At 41.9% G+C, this 27,637-nt stretch overlaps 1 long non-coding RNA gene across 5 annotated transcripts in view; it reads left to right on the top strand.

The window, feature by feature from the left end:
- The window catches only part of GNG2, a 114,702-nt gene that overhangs the window by 70,439 nt on the left and 16,626 nt on the right, over nucleotides 1–27,637 (top strand). For 3 of the 5 annotated variants that reach the window (XR_006603484.1, XR_006603480.1, XR_001179416.2), the window contains one exon: nucleotides 18,822–18,937. This is a non-coding gene — a long non-coding RNA (G protein subunit gamma 2). Of the gene's footprint in view, nucleotides 1–17,313; nucleotides 17,346–18,821; nucleotides 18,938–27,637 lie in introns of all 5 variants that reach the window. The other 2 variants (XR_006603479.1, XR_006603483.1) reach the window with 1 other exon arrangement.

Raw genomic sequence — 27,637 nt, forward strand, 5'->3', positions numbered from 1 at the left:
ATAAAACCAAGAGGAAAGACTGAGAAGGAATTGAGAGGAAAGACAAGAATCTAGAAAATAACAGAAAATAACAAGAGTTGCAAGGAGAGGGAGAAATTGAAACCCTTGTGCACTTCACTGTTGGCAAGAATGTAAAATGATGCAACTATTATGAAAAATGGTATGGCGTTTCCTCAAAAAATTAAAAAAAGAACTACCCTATGATCTAGGAACCCCACTTCTGGGTGTATATCCTGCAGAATTAAAAGTACAATCTATGTTCATAGCATCATTATTCCCAATAGCCATGTTCTCCAGTGGATGAAAGGATAAACAAAATGTGATATGTATATTATATATGTGTGTGTGTGTGTGTGTGTGTGTGTGTGCGAGAGAGAGAGAGAGAGAGAGAGAAATATGGGATGCTAGCCGTAAAAAAAGAAGGAAATCCTATCACATGCTACAGTGTGGATAAAATAAGCCAGTTGCAAAAAGACAAGTACTGTGTGATTTCACTTATGTGAGGTGTCTGAAGTAGTCGAAATCATAGAAACAGAAAGTAGAATTGTGGTTGCCAGGGGTTGGGGAGACAGGGAAATGAGTTGTTCAGTGGGCATAGAGTTTCAGTTTTGCAAGATGAAAAAGTTCTAGAGATCTGTGCAATGTGAGCATGGTTAAGATAGTAAATTGTATGTGTCTTTTACCACAATTAAGGAGAGTGAATGAATGAATCGATCATTCAATCAATCAGTGAGTCTAACAGTCAAGAAAAAGCCACATCCTTGGAGTCCGGTGAAGAGGCTATGCAGGAGATAGAAGCAATGCACTGTGTTAAATCCTGCCAGAAGGTGGTAGTAGCTGAATAATGGCCACCAATGATACCAGGTTCTAATCCCTGCAATTGTAAATGTTAACTTTATATGGATAAAGAGCCTTTGAAGATGTGATTAAGTTCTTGACATGGAATCATTATCCTAGATTACCTTGGAGAGTTCCAAATTCAATAATAAGTATCCTTACAAGACAAAGGCAGAGAGAGATGCCCCATGGAAGAGAAAAGGGCAATGTGATCACAGAGACAGAGCCTGGAGTGACGGGACCACAAGTCAGGGATCTCCAGCAACCACCAGAAGGTAGAAGCGGCTAGAAATGGATTCTTTCCTTGAGAGTCTAAGAGAGATCATGGCCCTGCTGCCACCTTGATCTCCCTTCAGTGGAATTGATACTGAATTATTATCTTCCAGAACTGTGAAAGAGTAAATTGCTGTTGTTTGAAGCCATCAAGTTTATGGTAATTGGTTCCAATAACCACAGCAGCCTGAAGAATAGGTCAGGCAAGAAGAGGACTGACCAAGTGATGACTGGATTTGAAAAACTGGAAATCGAACCTGCTGCTGACCTAGACGAATGTAATTTCTGCAAATTAAGTGGAGGAGAACCCATTTGGAGGGGCTATAGGAAAATAATGAAGGAAGGGAAGTGGATACAGCGAGGCTAGACAAATCTTCCAGTCATCTGTAAGGGAAAACAGAAAAAAGGGACTCTTGCTGGGAGGGCATGCAAGGTCAAGGGACAGATTTTGTTGTTTTTCTGAAGATGGGAAATGTTTTGGCATGTTTATATGCTGATGGGGTCGCTCCAGTAAAGAGGAAGGAAAATTGATGATGCAGATGAAAATGAAAGAAAAAGGACAAGGCTCAGGTCCTTTAATAGGTAAGGTGGAGCCAGTGTTGAAGTGAAGGGGCTCCTCACCAAGATATTTAAAAAAAAAAAGAAAGAAAGAAAGAAACCAACAGCAGCAAAACCAAGGCATGAGCAGTTCATCATCACAAGAGAAGAGAAGGGAGTTATTTATGAGCACAGATGTGCATGTACCTGTGAGTGGGTGATGTTGGTCATGGGAGAGCATAGGTGTGCTCTTCTGGGTACTGCTGGGTGATGTTTTTTAGTGAAATGAGAAGTGTGAAGCAAGGTCATCAGCTGGGAATGACGATGGGGACTGAGGATATATTAGAGACTTGAGGAGAGAGAAAAAGGTGTGGAAAACATTACTGGAGGTTGACTAAGGAAATATGGAAGAAAAACTGGGCAGCGCTACAGACCTACTTGAAGTTAATATCTGTGCATTCGTAGTTATGTTTTACTTGGCACTCTTAAGTTGCTCAAGGATAGATTGAGAGTTGGAGTCCATCAGGGTTGGGGATTTTTATAAGCTGGTATGACTGAGGGAGATAGAGGCCGTGTTGCTGTAAATTTGAAGGGAGTGGACCACACAACAGACCATGGAGTCTAAGCCTGGTAAGGTGGCATGTGAGGACATGAGGGTTTTGAGGGATGATGAAAAGGAGGCATGCTCAACAGGTGGGTGTCCCTGAATTTTTATAATCAGGGTCCAGCGGGAATGATGTGGAAAGACAGAAAATAGAAAGCTTGAAATCTTCCTTTCAACCAACTGGGTTCCTCTCGGTCTTGGGGTCTTACTTCATATTTGTCCACTCTCCTTGAACATTTAATTTTGGAATTGGGGCTGACGCTTAACTATGTTGAGAAAGTCCTGGAGCTGTGGGATTCAATGGTACACTGACAAGAGTGAAACCATATTAGTATCTCTAAAACAACCAACAAGAATCAATCATTCACATCAACACTTTCATTTTACAGAAGGGGAAACCGAGGCCCAGAGAGATTACAATGACTCATCTGTAATCACTGGACAAAGCTAATACTCGAATCTAGACCTCCAGCCTTGGAATTCAGCATTATATATTACCCCATGCTGATTCCCACATTGTCTTTATAAACATCCATCAGTTCAGTACCTTGGGGAGTTGTGGATGTCAGCTCAGAGAGCATCTTCACAGCTCTCCCTAATTCCATGCACCTCTGTCTTCCCTTCATGCTCCCATCCAAAGACACCACACATGTTCCAAAGAGATGGCCTCCAGAAAATTCCTTGGAGAGCTACACAAGTTTCTCTTTCCACACAACATTAAACCCATTTTGTTAAAGTATAGAGATTGGCTTGGCAAATACCCTTTACTCACTAAACAAGGCACCTGTTAGTCAAATTTGCCCATCATTTACATTCTTTACAAAAATAGCACGCGCGCGCGCGCACGCACACACACACACACACACACCCCACACATAAAACTAAGATGAGAAAATTAAGTCCAGTGCCTCTAGCCTTAGTAGATCAGACAGTCTCACTGTTGGGTGGTGATCATCGTGATGTGGCGGGGGGGTGGGGGTGGTCGGCAGAAAGAGTGGGATCATATTTTTTCATTTCACCAACTCCCCACCCCATTCTCCTGATAGTTTCTTTAGGGGTGACCACACATGGGGACAGGGTGGGACTTACTTAGTGAGAAATCTGAAGAAATTTGAACCTTAATAATTCTGATATTAGGCAGCCTCAGGAAACAGGGTTAAGTCCTTGGTTCTGACACTAGGTGATGGCTGTGTTTCCAAGGCAATGTTGTTGTTGTTGTTGTTTTTACCTGCAAAGTAAGGTCTTGTTTCAGTGAGTTTCAAATGCCTCGTATTTAGCCTCTCTTTAAGGGTTAGTGGCATATGTTTGCAGAGGAGTCATTTTGGAGCCATTTTTTTAAACTTGCTCATTCCTAGAAAAATCCTCACCCCTCACCCTGCAGAGGCCTTCCTGCCTTGACCACCCAGGGGCTGCCAAAATGGAACTAAACTTGTTAAATGAAACAGTGCCAACCGCAGGCTCCAGACGTTCAGAGGCATTTTTGAAACCTATGTCACAAGTGATTTTCATCACTTATACTTTGGCATATTAAACCAGTGATTACAAAAAAAGATTTGTTGTGGGTAGATAGTCCTGTAAGATAACTTCTGGCTCCTGTCAGTCTCTGAGATTTCATACCTCTATGAACTCCATGTTAAGGAAGGTCAGTCGAGTTCACAGCCTTTGCTTTCCTGGAACTGCTCTTGGTACCTGGTGACGAATCTCAAGGTTGTGCATTCTGGGAGGCCAGGCTCGGAAAAGAGTAAGCAAAGTGGCTAAGTAGCTCCTGAAAATAGTCTGCGCAGCTTTGCGGTGGTTTCAAGATTGCACGTACATAGTTGTCAGATGGTCATCGGCGTGCTGAAAATGGTTGAATTTTAATGTATGTGAGTTATATCCTGATAAACCTGACTTTTAGAAACAGTATCTGTAAGACAGTCTCCTGGTCCCCACGTCATCATTTCAGATAAATCCCTTTACCTTTTGGAAATGGCGAGTAAACAGCTGTGCTGTGGAGAAGGGCCCCCCCCCTTTTTTTTTAAAGATTTTATTTATTTATTTGACAGGCAGAGATCACAAGTAGGAAGAGAGGCAGGCAGAGAGAGAGGGGGAAGCAGGCTCCCTCCTGGGCAGAGAGCCCGATGTGGGGCTCGATCCCAGCACCCTGGGATCATGACCTGAGCTGAAGGCAGAGGTTTAACCCCCTGAGCCACCCAGGCACCCTGAGAAGTGTCCTTTCTTGATGCCCTTCCCCTTCAGTCCAGGGACTTGCAGGGTAATCAGCATGGGTGAGAGCTGTCTGTGTCCTTGCTTAGTGATAAAGTAAAAGAAAGGGTTATGTGTCCCTTCACCTTTAATTTCTTAGATTTTTTTTCCTCTACCCAATCCTTATAATCAAAGATATATCAGCAGGACAATTTATTTTATGCGCTTAGAGTAGTAGTTGTAAAAAAATATTGTTTAGAAGAATAAAAATGGCTCTGTACTACATGTCAGAGATGTGTGATAGCCTTAAAAGAGGATATAAAATGTGACAGTTGAGTAATGGGAAATATTAAAATAACTTCATTCTCTTATGGATATGGGGGGGGGGATGGATAAATCTTACAGTGTGCCTAATGGGAAAACATCTCGGAAATTCAGCATCGATGCAAGGCCCAGAAAATTATTATGTGTATTAGTTAATATTATCTTCCCAACATGATACTCCACACCCAAAAAGTAAGCATTCCAAGTTGGGGAAAGGTACTTGAAAAATGGCTGGCAAGTTTCCTTTGACTGTCTCCTGATAGTACAGTACAGGGGAGTTTTGCTTTCTGAATCTCTATGTTTTCCAGTTTTCTGATAATGGCTATGTATTTCTTTTACGTATTTAAATATTTTTAAAGTAAAAAAAATTAATACTTATTTTTTAATATCTTAAAATATTTCAAAAAGTCAGTTCGAGACCAACGTGCTCCTTCCTGTCCCTGACACTAACCCCAGAAAAGGGAGCCAAGGCCTTGTGTGCTGCATTTCAAGGGCTGTGGCCTCACGCTGGGTTTCTGCCTAAGCCCGTGGTCACTGCTCCGTGGAGGCTGGGGGAAGGTGAGGCCAAGACTACAAAGGAGCTTTGAGCATCACACGGATGTTTACACTTTCAAACAGTGTGTTTGTGTAACTTTGCAACTGAGAAAAGTTATTGATGATTTATATGTTGCCAAAAAAAACCTACAGGGCATGTGGTTCCCTGGGGATCAGTCCCTCTCTTGGCAGTAGCCAGGAAATGAGGAGAGGAAAGAAGGTATAAGTCACAAGCTTATCCTTTGCCCTAGTTATGTGGGTATACTAAAAGATCAGATGAGATCCAGGGCCTGGGAGATGCCCTTTTAGGGAATATGCTCCATTAGTCCATTTGCTACCAAACAAAAGCCACCATTAGCAACCTGTACTGAGGAGCAGTGTTTGATGGGCTATCGTGAGGGGCATGGATGAGTCCGTGCTCCGGGCACTCATCCTCACAAGCAGCAAACGTGTACTGAAGCATCTAAGACCCATAAGGCCGGGTGCGGAGGGTGCTACATGAAGGACTTTCATTCATTTAACAAATATTTATCGAGCACCTACTGTGAACACCACAAGCTATTTGCTCTTAGTTTATATTTAGAGGAGGAGAAAGATGGATGCTATAAAAATTCAGTGACTTCAGATGATTATAATGCATTGAAAAGAAAAAATAAACAGGGAGCTCTGCCAGAAGAAGGATGGGCTAGACAGGACACTTTATTATACAGTGTAATCAGGAGACCTGGCATTTGAATGTTGTCTCAAAAGAGAAAGCAGCAGCCATGGGCCCCACCGGCCAGGGCAATGCAGCATGGCAGACAGGGAAGGCAGCAAGTGCAAGGGCCCTGTGGTGGAGCCTGACTTGGCCTGTTCAACTGGTGAAGAAGGTCAAACAGGGCAACTTTGGAGATAGAAGGATAGGTGTAATAAATATTTATGGGAGAAAACCCAGATGAAATACTAATGATAAGAGCAGTTAGTGTGCAATATTTATTTTCTTTCTTTTATTTTTTTTAAGATTTTATTTATTTATTTGACAGTCAGAGATCACAAATAAGCAGAGAGGCAGGCAGAGAGAGAGGAAGGGAAGCAGGCTCCCTGCCAAGCAGAGAGCCCGATGCGGGTCTCGATCCCAGTACCCTGGGATCATGACCTGAGCTGAAGGCAGAGGCTTTAACCCACTGAGCCACCCAGGCGCCCCTGTGTGCAATATTTATTAAAAGGCCAGAGAAATGACTTGGTTTCTACTAGCACAGGCTCCTGGTTTGGTGTGAGTTTGAAGGCCTGAGGAGGTCGCTGGGGTAGGTAGTTGCTGAGGAAGGGTTCTCCAAGGAAGGGAGGCTAGGGCCTGGCTGCAAGACATAGGTGCACGTGAGGGAATAAGCCATACAGGGAGATCATGAACGCTCGGGCATGGGCTATGTTGGGTAAACAGAGAACAGGCTTTTTTGGCTGAAAGCTAGGGCTGGTGAGGTGGGGTGGCCACAGGTACTGTAGATATTGATGGAAACGCTGCTGTGTATGCAGTGATGCTCTGCCGGTCTTCACACACAGGAAATAGACCCAAGGAGGAAGCAGAAGACAATTAGCCTCAGGTGCTTGTCTTGCAAGTTTATTCTGTGCCCACAGGAAACCCTTACAAACACTGTAGGTGGATGTGAGTATTCCCTCCAGAAGATACCAGTAAAAGATAGCAGCGCCTTCTTAGAATTATGGAGGGAGCCCAAAGGGTTCTCTTTGTGGCCAGTTTCCGTAGAAACTTACTATGTTTAACACATGCACGTGCTTCTGAGTCACACACTATAAGCACTTAATAAATCCTTGTTTACTAATTTTTTAAGGTTTTATTTATTTGACAGAGATCAGAAGTAGGCAGAAAGGCAGGCAGAGAGAGAGAGAAGGGGGCAAGCAAGCTCCCTGATGAGTGGGGATCCTGATGTGGGGCTCGATCCTAGTACCCTGAGATCAGGACCTGGGCCAAAGGCAGAGGCTTAACTCCCTGAGCCACCAGGCGCCTCCCCTTGTTTACTAATTTTAAATTGCAATTGATTTTCAAATGTTCGCCATCTCTTTAAGAATCGTCAGTGCAGGGGCGCCTGGGTGGCTCGGTGGGTTAAGGCCTCTGCCTTTGGCTCAGGTCATGATCCCAGGGTCCTGGGATCGAGCCCCGCATCGGGTTCTCTGCTCAGCAGGGAGTCTGCTTCCTCCTCTCTCTCTGCCTGCCTCTCTGCCTACTTGTGATCTCTGTCTGTCAAATAAATGAATAAAATCTTTAAAAAAAAAAAAAAAAAAAAGAATCGTCAGTGCAAATTAGAAATTTCGAAATCAGATGTGTAGATTTACCCACCTCCCCCCACGCCACCCAAAGGTCCTGGTTAATAAAGGCACAGTTGGTCATAATCCTAGATATTTTTTCTCTCTGCCTTTCTTAGTTCCTGATTCCTTTTCCATGTTCCTTGTTGTGAGGGTTGGAAATTATGTATGTAATGTTTCTAGGTTATAGTGCTTAGTAGTTGCTCAGTAAATGGTGGTGGTCATTTCCTGCTCATGCCTGTTCCTCTGTAGCAGCCCATACTTTATAAGGTGTTATCACAAACATTAGCGACACTTGTACAGCCCTACAATCCAATTGAGCTCCTGAGGACCAGAAAGATTAAGTGATTTTTCCCACTGAAAAGAAACATAACAAAACCAACCAACGAACCAACAAACAAAAACAAAAACAACCTAGCCAGGAATGTCAGAATGGACCAGAATTCAGATCTACTGTCTTCTAGTACCTGTTTCTCTAATCTTGTACCACCCATCAATTCTATCATAGGAAATATCCCTAGACAACATGGTGGTACCAAACATCAGTGGAAGGGCTCCAGTTCTTACCAGGGAAGCTGCATTGCGGAGCTCGGCCAAAGGACTTCGGGTGTTACCGTTTTGAGAGCCTACGGATCCATTTGAGCAGAGAGGCAAGGAAACAGGCATGCTAGTCTCCCCGAACTCCCGGGGTTGCCTAAGGCTTAAGATCCACTGAGGATTTAGAATTGAAGCAGTGTTTTTTTGTTTTTTTTGTTTTGTTTTTAAGAGAAATTAATTGACCAATAAATAATTTCCTACAAGGAGGCAGAAGGCCTCTGACTATCAGCTTCCCCTTGCCTGCTGTTGTGGAGCATTAGACATCAGTAGGTTAATAGAGCCATTTCTATGGAAACAAGCTCGTTTTTTCCTCTTCGGTTGGAACCCTACTGGTTCACGGTCAAGGTTTCCTTTTTTTTTTTTTTTTTTTTAAAGAAAATCCAGCACATACCATACAAAATACGGGTCTTTTTGCTTTCATGCAAACAACGCCCATCTAACATCTGAGAATGCCAGCTCCCATTTGTGGATACAGCCATCTGCATTATCCAGGGCTCCGATAAAAACTAAAGCTCGCGTGTCATTTTTAAGTTGCAGCATGCTCTATTCATTACTGGTTCATTTTACAAAATCTGTGAAACCCATGATTTCGAACCACGTTTTCCAAGGGCTATGTTTTTGTCAAGGTGGTTAGCAGCTAACCAGTGATGCTCTTTCCAAGCAGAAGGCTGCATCTCACAGAGATGTTGTTTCAAAAACAGCAGTTTACTGGAAAGCAGAGAGCTGTCATTTTCAAATAATGGTTTCTGGCACCCAAGTAAGTCAGGGAAGCTGTGTTGTGTCTTACTCTCCACCTACACAGCATAGATGGCTCCCATGCTGATTTGAGGGATTTCAGATGCAATCTTGTCTTTCTCTCATTTGGTAAGTGGCAACGTCCCAGCAAAACCACATGGTTTCCCGAGTAGAGTTTAAGTCGATACGTTGCTCCCTTGGTTCATGTCCTTCCCCAATGGCCCCATAACATTTTTGTTTGGTACAACTTCTGCACCAGATCTCACTCCCATTAGCTCTCTCCATAGCTACAAAGACCATAAAAACTGCTGTTATGTTTGTGAAATGGCCAAACAGATACCACAGTCCCCAGATTAGGATCAGTCTGCTGCATCTAAAAATGGAAATTGAGAAGGACTGGAAGAACATTTTTCCCTGGTGGGGGCTTGCTTTAGAAACACCCATCTCTCTAATGTTCCGACATAACCCAAACCTTGGTTTCCTCCAGCGAGGGATGCAGTACTTACGTCCCTGGGGTTGTGAGGATGAAACAGGGACTTGGCCCAGGGCCTGGCACATGGCAGACCCTTGGTTTATAAGCTAATACTCATTTTTAATACGAGTTCCTGGTCCTCTGGTAAAAGAACAAAGCTTTTGGCCTGTAAAACCAAATTTCCAGAAATGAGAAGCATTGGAAGATGGGGAGGGGAGAGAGGAGGCGGGGAAGGGGTTTGGAAGGTTCCTGTTTTGTTTTATTTACAAATCCATCCCTAGCCAGCGTTGTGCAGTCTCGTTCTCTGCATTCTGGGTGCTCAGGAACCCCCTGCGACTCCTCTTCTCCCTTCCCTGGGGCTTCCCTCCCCTCCCCTCCGCTCCCCTATTCAAATACTAACCAGTGCCCCCTGGAGTCCAACATCATTTCTCATACATACCTACTATCCCCAAACACTTCCACGCTGAAGTCTGTGTGGACATCCGTTATCCTACCCTTTTCCTGACAATCCCCTCCCCATTCTCATGTCCTTTTTATTTGCCACCATACGCCTATTCTATAGCCTCCATACGCCTACTCAAAAATGAGCAAAGACAAGTGAGGAAACCAGGACATTATGACACCCAAAAGACATCTTTGTCATGGCTCCGATTGTTGAAACACGTAAGATTGGGAAAGAGTGAGCCCGTGGGGCAGATTCCAACCCTGACGCTCTGGTGCTTGAAAGTGTTGAAGGAGAAGCAACAAGCTTCCCAAATAAATCCTCTATTGATTTAAAATTTCCCCAGTGGTGGGAGAACCAAAAAGAAATTAGTGTTTGCTGATTAGTAGAGATGGAAATGTGCTATTTTGGTATTTTCAGGTCAAAGTGGCCAACTGGTAATACGAGGAGCTATCTCACAAAAAAGTACCGTGAAACAAGGCAGGCTGTTTTTTACAATTATTATTCAACTCACGCCGCAGCCACAACTCAGAAATTCACTTGTGTTCTGACTGCGAAAACCCTTCCCTGGACCCTTCATATATATACTCTCATCAATTTGGTGATGGTGGTTCTTACTTGCTACAGAATGAATTAGGGTAGGGATCCAAAAAACAAAATCAACAACAAAAAATGAGTTTGGCAAAATGACCAAACTGAACTTTTGCTGATATATAAGCCATTAACAAAAACATTTACCCAGGTGACTAACTGTAGAGGCTCTGAAGAACTACAAATTGTAATTGTTAGGAATGGTCCTCTAATTCAAACCCAGCCAATAACCGATCGCCAACGATATGGCTAACTGACAATTGAGAATAATGAAGATATCATCAAATAACTGGGAGACTGTAAACCTCTGATTTGACTGTAAACCTAGAATTGTTTGTTTTATTGCCAGTGTCATCTTAACCTGTAAATATATAAAACAAGTAAATCAAGCCCCCTTACCACCAACTGCAGATATCAAAACACAGTTCTAAGGAACGCACAGTTGTAATTAAAATGAAAGGCCAGAACGAAGACTGGATGCCATGCTTAAAAAACACCATTAGAACCTGAAAAGAATGGCATCCTCCCCAATTAACCTATACTGTCGAAGGCAAAGGTCTCATTATCAAAACATTTATTTATCTTGGTGCCACAGAAATAAGGAGTTGTGTGTTAACTCCCAAGCCTAAATGACAAGAAAATGTATGGTTTCTTAACAGAAGAGTTCCTCCTGAAAGAAATGAGAATGCTTGATGTATTTTTAGCAGAAGAAAACTCATCTAATGGTTATTATTCTATAACAAGCCCTATCTCTCATGTTCAGGGGGTGGGGGGAGGAGGGGTGCTTCTCTCATCAGTGAAAAGAGTAAAATGCCTTCTGTATGATTCTCAGGCTTGGAATTCAGGTGGGATAATTAGGACATTCTTCCGGAGTCCTACCAATCTCTCTCACACAAGCTCTGTAATTGTTCTAGGAGCTTCAGTTGTTTGTATTCTTTTTGCTTACTGGCAGATATGACCCAGCATAATCTCACTCCACCAGCACATTGCAAGAGATTGTGCTCTCTTTCAGGGACTAAATATCCATAAAGCACAATAATGCTAATGAGAATTATGAGCTCTTAACACTTATTCATCCCTGGGAAGGTAATAGGGATCCCAAGACATAATATAAAAGCCAGTTTCCTTGAACCTTTCCTGGTGGAGTACTTTCTCTGAGCAGATTTTTCATGCATGGATCTATGACTGTTTTTTTTTCCGTGTCCTTTCTGATGGAGAGGCTGGGAGCAGTACAATTCACTGTTGTCTGGCACTCCACAGGGCATTAGAGTTTCTGCCTCTGCTCTCTAAATGCCATTAGCACCCCTGATGACTGTCATAACCCAGGCCACCCCCACACATTTCCAAATGCTTCCTAAGGGGTTGCACTTCCCTTGGTTGAGAACCATTGCCAGTGGGTTTAGTGTGGGGCTTGGAAAATAGATGGAATCCCATTTGGAATTTCCAGAGGGTAGACTGTTCGAATTTTGAGAAGAGATCTTGGCTGTGGCATCTGAAAGAATTAATCTGTGGAATTCTAGCTCTCCGATTCAAATCCAGAGATGTGCAGTCACCCATTTCAGTACTTGGGAGGGGCTACCAACTGCTAGACGGAAGAGGGTCACACCAGCACTACCAACCTTTGATCATCAGCCCAGCTGATTCCCAGAGGTGTTTTGAGGTTCCAGAAGTGAGCTCAGGACTTCAGAGTCTCCCCAAGAGAGGCAGACACTGGTTCTATTTCCCTCTGCCCCACTAATTTCTAGAAGAGTTGGAATCCACAGATGGGTGCATCTTTGAGGTGGGCGTCTGATGGTTCTGGGGCCAGGCTGGACCCCCACAAAGGTAAACTATGGTGTATCATAAGGCAATCCAAAGACTAGCTGATGGGGGGTGAGCAGGGAGCGATCTATAGGAATTAATCACTCTCTCTTTTTAATGAAAAGTTTTTTGTTGTTTGTTTTTAAAAGGGGTGTACATACACCTGTGTTTTCAAGTTTTGTCCACATGATCACTTCAGCAGAATTTTACTTTTTCTTTTAGCTATTTCAGTGGTTGCTATATTCAAAGCATTTCCTTCCCTCTTAAAATAATGTCTGCCCGATTTCAGCCAGATGTAGAATGAAACAGGAACCTTAGTAAAGCGTATCTGATATGCATCTGTGCTTCTGCCTAAGCACCTAACAGGACTCTGTCAACAACTTCTCTTGGCCCGATGTGCTCACAGGACGCAACACCCTTTTCTCAACAACACTTCTCACCACATGCAATCGCTGTCAGCTTGGGTAGGGACAGAAGACCAAAGTTTTTGTCTCCCGCATTAGGAATCTGTGATGTAGCACTACACTTGTCTACATGAACAAGGAACAATCTGGAAAGGATACTAAGGAAACAATTCCATTTGACAGTAGTGTCAAAAATAATAAAATATTTAGGGACTTAGAATAGAATTAACTTGGGACTAGAGAGCCCAGAAATAAATCCTCACATATACAGTTAAATGATTTTCAAGAAGGGTGACAAGACCATTCAACTTGTAAAAGACAATCTTTTTGACAAATGGTGCTGGAAAAACTAGTATCCACGTGTAAAAGAATGAAGTTGAACCCTTACCCAACACCATATACAAAAATTAACTCCAGGTGCATCAAAGACCTAAAGGTAAGAGCTAAACCTCTATAACTCTCAGAAGGAGAACATAGAGCAGAAACTTCACAACATTGGATTTCCTGGATATGACACCAGAGGCACAGGCAACAAAAGAAATTTGGACTTTATGAAAATTAAAAACTCTTGTGCCACAAAGCACACTATTAACAGAGTGAAAAGGCAATCTATGGAATGAAGGAAAATGTATCTAAACCCCATATATCTGAGAAGAGGTTAATATCCAGAATATATAGAGAGCTAAAACTCAACAACCAAAAAAAAACCTGATTCAAAAATAGGCAAAGGTGGGGGGCGCCTGGCTGGCCTGGTTGGTGGAGTGTGCTGCTCTTGATCTCAGGGTTGTGAGTTTTAGCCCTACCTTGGGTGTGGAGATCGTGTAAAAATAATAAAATATTTTTTTAAATGGGCAAAGGATTTGAACAGGTATTTCTCCAAAGGACATAAGCAAATGGTCAATAAGTACTTGAAAAGATGCTTGACATCACTGATCATTAGGAAATGCAAATGAGAACCACAATGAGATACCACCTCACACCTGTTAAGATGACCACGATCAAAAAAAAAAAAGGGAAAATAGTGTTGGGAAGATGAAAAATTGGATCCATGTGCACTTTTGGTGGGAATGTAAAATGGCATAGCTGCTACAAAAATCAGGATGGCTATTTCTCAAAAAGTTAAAAATAGATTTACCATATGACCCGGCAATTCCACTTCTAGGTATATAACCCAAAAGAATTGAAAGTAGGGTCTTGAAGAGATATTTGTACATCCTTGTCCATAAAAGTATTATTCACAGTAGCTAAAATGTGGAAGCAATGGAAGTGTTTTCAACAGATGAATGGATAAGCAAAATGTGGTATAGACATGTAGTGAACTATTACTCAGCCTTAAAAAGGAAGGAGATTCTGACACATGCTACGACAGATGTAAACCTTGAAGACATTATGCTCTGTGAAATAAGCCAGTCATGAAAAGATAAATACTGTATGATTTTACTTCTACGAGATACCTAGAGTAGCCGAAATCATAGAAACAGAAAACAGAAGGTGGTTTCTGGGGCTGAGGGACGGAAAGAATGGGACTTCCGTTTATTGGGTACAGAATTTCTGTTTTATAAGATGAAAAGCATTCTGAGCGTGTCCGTGTGTGTGATGCATTGTCCAAGTACCTTAGGCTTAGAAGACAGACTAACTTTTCTTATCTACCATAGCCACTTTTTAGGAAAATACATATTTCTTGGGAACACTGGTCTAGGAACCTATAGCGCTTTCAGTCTTCAGGAGAAGGATTTTATGGGAAAGCAGCTGGAGGTGAAAAAGAAGAAAATGCACAAAGTGATTCTAATAGCTTGAGGCGCCTGGGTGGCACAGCTGGTTAGGTGTTCTACACTTGATTTTGGCTCAGACCGTGATCTCAGGGTCCTGGGACTGACCCTTGAGTCAGGCTCTGTGCTCAGCATGGAGTCTGCTTGAGCTTGTCCTCTCCCTCTGCCCCTCCTGCTCACGCTTGCATTTTTTCTCTCTCTCTCTCTCTCTCTCTCGCCTTCTTTCTCAAATAAATAAATATTTGTAAAAATAAATAAATGTGGCCCTTGACTTTTTAAAATTTAAATTCAATTAACATACAATGTATTATTAGTTTCAGAGGTAGAGGTCAGCAATTCATCAGTCTTATTTAATAGTACCAAGTGCTCATTATATCACATGCCCTCCTTAATGTCCATCACCCAGTTACCCCATATCTCCAGCCCCTTACTTCCAGCAACCCTCAGTTTATTTCCTATGATTTAGAGTCTCTTATGGTTTGTCTCCCTCTCTGGTTTCATCTTGTTTTATTTTTCCCTCTATTCCCCTATTTTTCCTCTCCCACATGCTCTGTTTTGTTTCCTAAATTCCACATATGAGTGAGATAATATAATTGTCCTTTCTGATTGACTTATTTCACTTAGCATATAACCTTCTAGATCCATTCACATCATTGCAAATGGCAAGATTTCATTTTTTTGATGGCTGAATAGTATTCCTGTGTGTGTGTGTGTGTGTGTGTGTGTGTGTGTACCACATCTTCTTTATCCATTCATCTGTCAATAGACGTGTGGGCTCCTTCCATAGTTTAGCTAATGTGGACATTGCTGCTATAAACATTGGGGTGCACGTGCCCCTTCAGATCACCACATTTGCATCTTTGGGGTAAATCCCTAGTAGGAAACACTAGATTCTTTTGGGTCATATAGTAAAACTAGAACACTGAGGATGTATCTTCCTAAAACTAAAACCAAAGTCTGTGTTTACTTTTTCTGCTAAGTCCATTTAGTTTTCAGAGGTTTTCTCTCCCCAACATTTCTAGACTTGCATCCTACCCCTTCTCTCTTCTTTTTCTATCTCAGCCCCCATCTCCCCACTTCTCTCTTCTCCCATGCAGAGGTCTTCTTCCATAGTAGGTAGATGAAGTCCCCCCAAAGTGTCCATGTCTCCATTCCTGGAATGTATGACTACACTATGTTAACGGCAAAGGACAATTAAGGATGCAGATGGAATTAAGGATGCTAGTCAAGCTGGCCTAAAGATAGGGAGGTTGTCCTGGGTTATCTGGGGTAGGGGGCAGTAGAGTTGCCAGGTTCTTAAAAGTGGAGGAAGAGAGAGAGCAGAGTCAGAAGGGGATGTGACTGTGGAAGAGGTCAGAGTGATATGATGTAAGAATAACTCAACTCACCTTTGCTGGCTTTGAAAATGAGGAATAGGACCTAGAGCCAAAGAATGCCTGTAGCCCCTAGAAGCTAGGGAGAGGCAAGGAAATAGATTTTCCCTTACAGACTCCAAAAGGATTACTGCTCTGCTGATACCTTGATTTTTAGCCCAGTGAGACCTATTCCAAACTTCTGACCTCCAGAACTGCAAGATAAGAAATTCCTATTGTTTAAGCTCCTACATTTGTAGTAATATGATATGGTAGCAATAGAAAACTCATACACTTTCTATCTTAGTCTCCTAAGACAGAAAGCCATAACTTTCCCAGGAAACATGAATAGGCATTAGAACATAGAATTTCCTAGATACTCAAATGAAAATACTGGGTCATTTACTCAGGTGATGGTAAATCTATTGTCCAATGGCAGAAATACTCTTAATAATAGTGGTGTAAACAAAGTGGGTACTTATTTCTCTTCACATAGATGATAGCCAGTTCGCAGCTGGCATGGTGGCCCTACAGTGCCAGTATGTGCCAGATCCTTCCTGCTTACCCCAGAGTATAAACCTAAAGGTTCAAGGTGAAACTCTGTGGTCAACAAGACCGTCTTCCAGGCCAGTATCAGGAGGAGGGGGAAGCAAAGAGCACACCCTTCTCCTTTCAAGGGCACTTCTGCTTATTACTCATTGGCCAAAACTTGGTCGTCTAAGTTTACTGACCAGCAAAGGAGGCTGAAGAATGTATATTTCAGTAAAGTATGCCCAGCTAAAATTCAGGGTTCTCATGGGCTCTATGAAAAAGAAAAGCAAATTGTTATTACCAATAAAGAAGAGGAGAAGTGGTATTTGGAGGCAAGCTATGGTTTCTGACACAGGTTACTGTGTAATCTGATTTAGATTCAAGGGCAGATGAAGAGCTGGCCAGACTCCCACATCTCCCTCAGGCCCAATGAGGATTTGGCAATTCTGTGATAATCTATATTCTAGTGTGGTAAATTCTAGTTTGGAAGGAATGTTAGCTTCACAAAACAGTGTCCAGGGTCTTGTAGATCACGACTACTTCCAACTTTGGATGAATGAAAAGAGTTAGGCTATGCTTCCTGGTAAATCAAGATTCCATCTTGGTCCTGTGACGTTTTGCACGGGTGTTAGATTTTTGTTCGATCTGGGGACATGTAATTTCCTTGTGGGGCTGAGATGATTGGGTTCCTAATTATGCTGATGAAATCATAGTTGTTAAAGCCTCTTGTTGTTGTTGTTGTTGTTGTTTTGGTTTGGTTTTACATAAAGATCCCTCCGCTGATCTTCAAGCACATGGAAGTAGAGCTCAGAGATCTCTGTGGCTTCAAAATCCCTTCAGTCTTCCTTTCCATTTTATTGTCTCTGATGCCTTTGAAAATAACTGGAGGGAACAGTTAATTATCTTTCAATTATACTATAAATGTTATGCTTTTGGGGTGGCTGATTTTGCAGTTTTCTTTATAAAATAACACTATGAAGGGACCTCTTTGTTTACAAAGACTTATACATAATTTCTTCTTTTGCCTTGAAGAACAAGATACAAATATATAAGAACCAAAGAAGGTAATTTACATATTTATGCTCTTTGGGTAATTAAAAATTGTTTTTTGATTTTACTGAATACGTAACAGTCTTGTATTGAATTTACCAGGGATTATATTTCATTTCCCAGGTTTTCTATGTGTCCTCTTTCCTTCTTGAGATGGTTGCCTGATTTTACTTTACCTCTGGATAAAAATATTCCCCAAAGCTAGCAGAAGTCACACTTTTTAATATGTCTTCAGAACAGGAATCAACTGTTGACTGAAGCAAGGCTTGAATGCCTCTCATTTCTTGGGTCATGCACTCCAGCTAAATTGCTGCTCTCAGACATTGCTTCACTGTGGGGTGTCAGTGACCTCAAAGAGCACATTTATACAGACCCAAAATAGCATATGACACCTTGACATGGAGCGAGACCTGATCAGAATGTGGAAGAAATGGGCCCTCATAAATAAAATAGGGTACTTTCCGTGATGAACAACAACAACAAAAATTGCGATGGTGGGTCAAGGAAGAATTAGAAGAGAAATGAAATTGGGATAGGACTTAAGCGGGTAGGGGAAAGGATGGGGAGGAGATCTGGCAATCCTAGAGGCAAAGAAACCATCTCATAATTTACATAAGTACAGAATTCCACTCTCTGAACATTTGTGTCCCATTTCCATATTTATAAAAGTAGTAAGTCCATTATACTGAATACAGATTTCTGCTAGTGAACCCATTGATGTCATTAACAAGTTAGACATGGCAATCCTTCCCCCTTGACATTGCAGATGAAGAACTGTGAGTGAAGAAAATAGTTGTGTCTAGCCATATTTCAAATAGAATAGAGAGAAAAGGCTATATTTTTTTTTAATGCTGGATAAACAACACTGAAAAACCACACATCCTATGCAGCGTCTCTGCAGTGTGATAGACTGAGGTGGCTACAGTTAGCTAGAAAGTTAGTGTTGGAACCCACCAGCAGAACATTGTAAGCTTGGTATCTTTAGTCCTAAGGGATTACTTTACCATTCCCCTCTGCTTGCCTTTCATTCTTCATCCTCTGAGGGCACTGAAACAGAGTATCTGACCATAGTAGTACCTGAAAAATAACAACACTTATAACGTCTGCTGTCACCCTTACCATTTTGAGCTCAGTTCATACATTAAGATAATTTTAATGACTTTCTTCCTTAATTCAGCAGCACATCTTATTCTAACTGATTTGGTAAACAATCTTCATTGTTTTTCCCTGAAGAAGGGGTAGAAGTGCAGAGGGGTGTGTGTGTGTGTGTGTGTGTTGGGGTGGGCTATGAGGATCTGGAAAACCACAAGCACATGTCATCTCCTGGCCTGCCCGCAGTCAGACTTGGCACTGGACTGGGGCTGGAGAGGACTGGGAGAGCCAGGCCTCACCACAGCCACTCTTTCGAAGTTCCCCCATGCTGATGAACCTGTACATTTGGCAGCTCCTGAGTGCCCTGATGCATTCTTCCCTCCTGTGTTCTTTCCTAGTGTATCTGAAAAACCCACCCAGCATTCCAATGGCTAGCAACAATACCGCCAGCATAGCACAAGCCAGGAAGCTGGTAGAACAGCTGAAGATGGAAGCCAACATCGACAGGATAAAGGTAAGGACCACATCACCCACATAGACCCTCCAGCCTTCATTATAAGGAGCATGATTTGCAGGCCTCTGTCCCTTGACTCCCCTTCTATGGAGAGTGATGAAAGCAGTGAGAGCAAGAGAGAAACTTAATAATTAGGCAAAAAGTTCATTTTTCTAATGTGCTTTATCTTCTCCAAATTTCTCCAGAATAAAATGACAACATAAATTAAAACTGGTTCTCCACGTAGAATTTAAAATAGAATAATAACGGCAGAAGAGACAAACAAAAAACAAGATCATGGTTGAATTCTAGCCAAGGAAATCGGAGAAAACACAAAACTTACCAGCTGACCTCCCTGATTCTTTAGAGACTGTCTTTTCATTTGGGTTTTAGCTTTTCTGTCTTGGTTTAGGTTCTAAGTTTAATTGTCTATCTGTCATGATTAATCTTTCTCTTCACCACTGTAGGTTGTATTTAATAACTTATGGATTTTTTTCCTTCAAAACACAAAAATCACACATGGTCTCCCTAAGAAGTTAAACAACATAGCGGGCTAATGAAAGTATTTTATCAAATGGAACTTAGAAACATATCTCATTTTCTAAAAAATAAAGCTAGAACATTCATCCAAATGTGAAATTCTTTTTAAAACTAGAATATTTTTCCTATTTCCTCCATACCAGAGTTAGCAACCTCAACAACCCACCCAACCTTGGAAGTATGCTTCTAGAGCAAAGGTCAAAAAATTAAGGCTCATGAGCCAGATCAAGGTTTTATTAGAACAGACCCATTCATATACACATTGTCTATGGCTACTTTCTCACTACAATAGCAGAGCAGAGTAGTTGCAAGAAAGACAGTGTGGTCCACAAAACATAAAATATTTACTGTCTGGCCTTTTACAGAAAAGTTTGCTGACCCCCAGTCTAGAACAGTGGTTCTTAGCTCACCTGTACATTCACATTACCCAGGAAACTCTAGAAAGATCAATTCTAAGACCATACTCTAGAACAATTAAATTAGAATCTCTTGGGGTATGAATCAGGCATCAGCTTTGGTTCCCCCCCCCTTTTTTTTTTAAGTTGTCAGTTAGTTTCAATGTATAGCCATGGTAAAGAACCTAGGGGAGGGGCACCTGGTTGGGTCAGTGAGTTAACTGTCACCTTTGGCTCAGGTCATAATCCCAGGACCCTGGAATCAACCCCCAAGTGGGGCTCCCTGCTCATTGGTTAGTCTGCTTCTCCTTCTCTCTCTCCCTCCTGCTCATGCTCTCTCCCTCTCTCTCAACTAAATAAATAAAGCCTTAAAAAAATAAAAGAAGAAGAAGAAGAAGAACCTAGGGAAAAGATTTGCTCCTCCTCCTCTTTTTTTTTTTTTAAAGTAAACTCCACACCTGATGTGGGTCTTGAACTCATGACCCTGAGATCAAGAGTCTCATACATGCTCTACTAACTGAGCCAGCCAGACACCTGGGGTTTGCTCCTTCTAACTCCCATCAGCTATGGACTGGAGAGTCTTTCTTCATAAAGAAGCTGAGCAAATATCCATAGGCATCTGTCTGTCCTAATCTTTTTGAGTTCTGATAATGGGGCCATGTAGGCGCATCTTCTCTTCTTTCCACAGCTTTTATTCATGAAAAAATCTTCTTATTCATGAATGAGATAAATACAGGGAACTCACCATTTGCCTTGCTCCTTTACAACACCTTCCTCTTTTCCCTTTGCCTCTTCTTTTTCACTCTCTTGCTGAAAAAGTACAATGTGGAAGGTAGGCACAGAATCTGCTGCAAGAAGTGAGGGGGTTCAAAGACCATGGCATCAAAGAGTCATTTGGTTCTTCTTTTTTTTTTTTTTTTAAAGATGTTATTTATTTATTTGACAGACAGAAATCACAAGTAGGCAGAGAGGCAGATAGAGAGAGAAGGGGAAGCAGGCTCCCTACTGAGCAGAAAGCCTGATGCGGGCCTCGATCCCAGGACCCTGAGATCATGACCTGAGCCGAAGGCAGAGGCTTTAAACCACTGAGCCACCCAGGCGCCCTCATTTGGTTCTTCTTTGGGAGGGGTGGGGAGAGTGGAAGCTTCTGCCCATGGGCCTTCTGGAAAATGTCACTTTGCCTTTCAGGGTGGCCCAACTAAGATAAAAGGATTTGTGAAGCGCTATTGTGGTTGGCATTTTCTCTTACTGCTCAGGATCCTCAGATCTGGCTCCTGAAGGAGGTTGTGATGGTGTTAGAGGTGATGAAAAGCCAGCAGTGGGAGGAAGAGGACGGAAATAGGCCTTTTCAACCATAAATCAGACCTCCATCCTCCCCCACCCGAATTACTGACTGCAGGGGGCTCCTAGTTGATCCGTGAAATCCATCTCAACCCTGTCTCCATCCCTGCCATCAATTATCCTCCACATTGCTACCAAAGAAAATTTTCTCTAAGAAAATCTCATTATGTTCCTCTCGCACAGAAAATCTTTTCATGATTCCCATCACCTATAAAATAAAATTCAAACTCTTTGACAGAATATGAAAGGTCCTTCTGACCTCTGCCCCTCTTTTTGGCTTCATCCCCTTTTTTTGCCTGAACATTCCCTCTCCTCCTTTCTGTTCTTCTGCTTTAAACTCTGGCAACTCCGTGAAGACTCAGATCAATCATTACATCCTTTGAGAAGCTTTCCCAGACCCTCCTCATAAGGTTGAATTTGGGCCAGTTTTCCGTTGTTCATTTATTCTTTTGTCTAATAAGTACTTTGTTGACAGCTTTTTAAACGGCCAGACCATGTTAGGTCCTAGAGATGCAGAGGTGGAGAGGGAGAGACGAAGACCTGGCTCTTGCCCTCAGGGATCTCCTAATTTAGGAGGGGGTTACAAAAAAATATGAACAAGACCTATCACATAAATAAGATATGCAGGAAGCATGATCACCAGATATTATCAGAAAGAAGGCAGCACCACACCCTGACTCCCTTCCTCTACTACTTCTCAAGACACCAGAGGCATGGCCACTATAAGAAAGAGAAAGTGTTTATCTAACAAACCGAGCACTAGGTGGTGATCTTACTAGGTGATCTTCGCATCCACATCTCTCGACCCTTGCTCTGTCGTTAGACCTCAAGTTGTTGGAAATACAGTGGCAGCTTGTCACTCAGCCTTTGTCCTGCACATCAGAGCCAGGCAGGCATGCTGTGGTGAAGTGTCAGATTATTTTTAGTTCAAGCTGTTGGCTAACCTGCGACTGTGTTGACAGAGTTGTCAGCTAGCTGGTTTAGGGCTTGGCTATTTGCCTTCAGGACTCCCTTCAAAGGCTTCTGAGCACTCAGGCTTCTCCACCTACTTTCCCTGCATGATCCTGTCGGCAAGAAAGGGCTTTTCTCTGAAGATCCCACGTATGTGATTCTGCAGGCAGAGAAGTGACCGCTTCGAGTTCTGTACGGCGGCAGTGACATTATGTACATCTGGCAGAGCCCACTGTGACTGAGGCCGTGAGAAGCAGGGGGCAGGGGACACAGCTGGCACTGATGCTTCGAGAGTCCCATCAGCAGGGGTGGCCTCATCCCTCCTGCAGCCTCCGGGATAACTCGGGCTGCAGAGAGAAGCTGTACCATAACAAGATCTGAATAGTGTATTCATTTTTAAACCTTGTGTCCTATCGCTCTGCATCACAGACCCCGGGAGAATTGAGCTAATGAACCCATTATCTGTTCATAAGCCTCAGGCATATATAAATTATACTCCCAGCCTTTCTGTGTTTCTTTGTTAGCATTTCATTCAAGGACAGAAAGTAAAGAGAAATCAAAGGAAGCTGAGAAGGGATCTAGGGACAGGGACAGAGAGGGGCGTAGAGACTGTGACACTCAGATGGATGAGACAGCAATATAGTCACAGAGATGTGGAGCAAAGACAGATGAAAGGAAGCTTTTCCTTAGAGCACAAATTGAGAGAGCATGTCCAAAAGTAAAGGACAGCAGGTTTCGGTGAAGTCTATTTATTCACCACTCTGGTAGGGCTCGTTGGGTTTCTAATAATAGAAGCCTAGGCCAAGTTCACTTAAGCAGGAAGAGGGGATTGATTATAAAAGATAGAGTGTGTCTCAGATTCCAAGAGCAAAAATGTAGCCGGGTAAGCCATAGAAATAAGAGCTGGAAGACCATCAGAAACCAGGAAAGCTCTGTTACATGCCCTTGCCTCACTCTGTGCGTCTGTCTCTTTCTTTTCCCGGGAAGAATAGATTTCTCAGCTTCCTGTTCCATGTGGCAGACATGATGGCTGCCCACAGCTCCCAGGATCCCATGTTACTTCCAGCTCCATGAAGAAAGAGATAGGTTGATTTAATTACCTTTAGTCTCAAGTGCCTGTTTGCTAGAATGGCATCTCTGTTCTAGTCAAACGAGTGAACCATCTGCAGTTCAATCAACGGACATTAGAATCAAACCACAACACTGCTCTAGGAATTAACCCACACTCCATAGTTAAGGAGGAGTAAGAATCATTGTAAACTAGAAATATGCTCTTTGACAGAGGGCATCGTTAGCCTCATGAAAAGTAATGTAGATGTAAGAACAAAAGAAAGCCAGGGCCAGAAGCATGGGTGAAATGATTGCTTCTAAACTAATTGGATGCTCCATAAATTGACCCCACATAAAAATGTCAAATTTCTTTCTCATTTCTCCCAGTATTCCTAATAGACCTTTCCAACTTGTTCCCCTTATTATCCCAAGAGTATGCTATGTAAATTCCCACTTCTCTGGTTATTCTGGGTTCCTCAGTGAGAATGCCCTTCCCCTCATTCTTTTCCTGTACTACAGACTGAATGTTTGTCTCTCCCCACCCTCCCAAGATTTTGTTGAAACCCTAACCACCAATATAATGATATTTGGGGGTGGGGCATTAGGAAGATGATTAGATTGGGAGGGTGAGCCCTCATGAATAGGATTAGTGTCCCTAGAAGAGACCCCAGGGAGATCCCTCATCCCTGCCACTATGCAAGGTAATAGTGAGAAGACATCTGTAAACCAGGAAGTGACGTCTACCAGACACTGCATCTGCCAGCACCTCGATCTTAGACTTTGCAGTCTCCAGAACTGTGAGAAATAAATTTCTGTTGTTTGTCATCCACCCAGTCTAAAATATTTCGTTCCAAAAGCCCAACCAACTAAGATCCTCCCCAAATCTTACTCCCCAATTAGGGGTCAGCTCCAGTCCCCACTTGTCCGTGAATATTTTGCCATTCTGACTATGTTTACTAATTGGTTTCATTTTCATCAAATAAATTTTTCCATAAGACTACACAGTCCTCAGGGCGCCTGGGTGGCTCAGTGGGTTAAAGCCTCTGCCTTCGGCTCAGGGCATGATCCCAGGGTCCTGGGATCAAGCCCCACATCGGGCTCTCTGCTCAGCAGCGAGCCTGCTTCCCCCCACCCCCCACCCCTCCGCCTGCCTCTCTGCCTACTTGTGATCTCTATCTGTCAAATAAATAAATAAAATCTTAAAAAAAAAAAAAAAAACTACACAGTCCTCAAAGTCAAAGACCATGTAATTTACTTCTCTGTACCCTTCAGGGTGCTGGTGTACAGGCATTTAAGAAACTTTTTTTTTTTTAGTGGATAGCTTCAAGTTCATGTACTTAGAATGTCACATAACAGAACATCAGAAGCTATATTTCACATGACATTTCCAATGACATTTATGGTTTAGGAAATTGCAAGCATGGTCACATTGGCCAAATAAAAGTGTGGTCATAGGGGCACTGGGTGGCCCAGTCAGTTAAGTGTCTAGCTCTTGATTTTGGCTTAGGTCATGATATCAGGATCCTGGGACCAAGTGCTACGTTGGGCTCTGCACTCAGCAGAGTCTGCTTGAGGATTCTCTCTATCTCTCTCTCTCTCTCCCTGGAAAAATAAATAAATCTTAAAAAAATAAAACACAAAACTGTGATCATAGGAGAAAATTCATTGAAATATAGAAATGAAGAGAGTACAGTAAATACTTTCATGTGTTGTGTTTGATTATAAGAAGCCAGTATTTATTGTATATTTTCTTTTTATAATAATTCAACATAAAAACAGATTGATTTTCATAACTGACAAATATGTATAAATTATCAAACACAAACGTTTCTAACGATTGAATCATCTTTCTGATGACTGACTCATAAAAGGTTGGAATTGAGCGTCACAGAAAATGGTACTGAGAAATGGACCAGTTAGACATCATCCTTGGTAGTAGAGAAAGGACATAGATCCTAGGTTTGGGACTTTTGAAGTATTTTTTCAGAATTTGAAATGAAATATTTAACATCTCTTCTCTAAAATGCTTGCATTTGAGGGGCGCCTGGGTGGCTCAGTCGATTGAGTGTCTGACTCTTGGTTTCAGCTCAGGTCATGATCTCATGGGTGGTAAGATTGAGGCCTTCATCCAGCTCCATCCTTGGTGGGAAGTCTGCTTAAAGATTCCCTCCCTCTGCTTCTCCTGCCACTCACACACTCTCTCTCTCTGAAATAAATATTTTTGAAAAGATGCTTGCATTTGATTGGGGAGAATGAGATACTACCTCCTCATTGACCAGTTGAGAGTATTTTTAGGGATAATAAAATCAGTGTAGTATGTCAAAGGACATAAAGAGGAAGGGGTCATATTCACAGTTGACCAGTCCTCATTCATTCAGTTTGCTGAAAATGAAGCAAAAAACATAAAATTGAACTCACACATACATTAGTAACTAAGCTTGACACTTCATTTTTATGAGCGTTGATATAACTTTTAAAAATTCTGTATTTATTAAGCACCGTGTACATGCTTAGCTTTATGCATTGTGTCTAGGAGCTATAGCAGTAGTACTGTTAAACCCTGATCATTTGAAATCCCTAGGAAAAGAATTTTTCTGAATAGCCCAGTTTTCAGGCCAGATGAAATCTCCCTTCTTAAAAAATGTAACTTCTTTGGATGACACTTTGAATGTCTTTCTCTTTTTATTAAATAGAGCAAATTAAATATAATGTACTTTTTTTGATGATTCATTTGAAGTTATTAATTTCAAGAATATTTCCTATTTCATTTTTTAGAAAAATCCTATTGATGTACCATTCATTTAATACCACCTTGGAGGAGAGGGGAGGGGAAGACCACTTAGATGATTCACTCATTAATTTATAAATAAAAAATAGTCAATATTTATTTATACAATTTTACTTCCTCTAGTATCATAATCAAAGTTTGATCTTGGGCAGTCTTCACACCCAGGAAATATCCTTTAGACTTAATTTTGGCCACCAGCTGTGATGGGGGTGCCATGATGGTGTGAGACATCATGGCAACTTGCTGCCTTTCATTCTCAACATTAGTAGTCTTGCTGTCCATAACACCTCTCATATTTTCAGTATGGTTCCAGGGCATTTCAAAGAATCCTAATTTTTTTTCTGCAGTCACTGTGTTTAAGCTGGATGTTTTCATTTTTTCTGACTTGAATTACATTTTAATGATTCAAAGAAATATGAAGACTTAAAAATAGCCAGTTGCTTTTGACCTGAGCTAAAGACCTTTCTAGATAAATGTCAGACCAGTCTCTCCTACTTTGGAAATTCTGTCTCATCCCAGAGGTTTCGTAGTTTCTTTTGTCTTCAGGTACATTGCCGAGCCAATGACAAACAATGAACATCCCATTTCAAGCCTGCATCCCAGCACAGTCCTTGAGGTCTTTTTAAGCAACAAATTCAAGTTAAGTCAACCCTGACTGTTGCCTTTAATGCAGGCAACTCAACTGAAGGACTTGACTGAATGACTGATGCCCTTACCACACATGTGACTTCTCACACATAGAGGCAGTGACCCCCTGTCATCTTTGCCTGATGGCTTGCAAGCATTTTGTGACATCAATTTTAAAATGTGTCTTCATTTCAGAATGTAATGAAGACAGAACTATATCCTTACAGACTGTTTAAATTCTTAGGTCTGATTTGTATCCTGACAAGTGCTTCTCAGAGCTGTCAGAATGTCTGCCTAGAGTCGGTTCCTATTTTTTCAGAGCCTAAAATCAAAGTTTGGTAAACTTTATTGGAACTCTCTAGGGTCACTGTTTCTTTACTTCCAATTTCTTAGCCCCAGTCTAGCTGAAGAGGTTGCTGGATAGCTGGGTTTCAACAATGGTCAATCTGAGAAGATCCACGCTCTTAGCAAATGTAATTCCTTCACGTGTGCATCAGTTCTCATCTCCCTAATCCAAGCTCACACTCCACCACCTGTCCATCCTGAAACATCCATTTTGATTCTCTATGTCATCATTTCCATCAGTGTACAAATGTAGTATTATTTCTCCGTCTTAAATAAAATTTTATTTTTTCCCTCTGAATTGCCCACTTCCTCTTCCAGCAACTGCCTCATTTGTTTGCTCTGCTTTGCAGAACTTCTTGGAGAAGTTGTCTATACTCATTATCTCTAATGTCTCTTTCTTTTGAAAAGTTATTTTCACTCTGGAAATAATCTCAAAGATATAGCAGGACTGCAAATGCCATACAAAGTATTTTGTTTTCCCCTGAACCATTTGAAAATAAGTTGTCAAAAGTTACTGCATCAACACCAAATACTTTAGTATGTGTTTCCTATAAGTAAAAACATTCTTCTACATAATCATAATGCAGTCATCAGAATTAAGAGACTAACACTGATTCGTGACTACTTTCTAGTGCTCAGGCCCCATTTAAGTATTGCAAATCGCCCTATTCTCAAAGCCCTTTG

This window comes from Mustela putorius, unplaced genomic scaffold, assembly GCF_011764305.1.
Source record: "Mustela putorius furo isolate JIRA1106 unplaced genomic scaffold, ASM1176430v1.1 tig00000129_pilon_pilon_pilon, whole genome shotgun sequence".
Classification (NCBI taxonomy): Eukaryota; Metazoa; Chordata; class Mammalia; order Carnivora; family Mustelidae; genus Mustela; species Mustela putorius.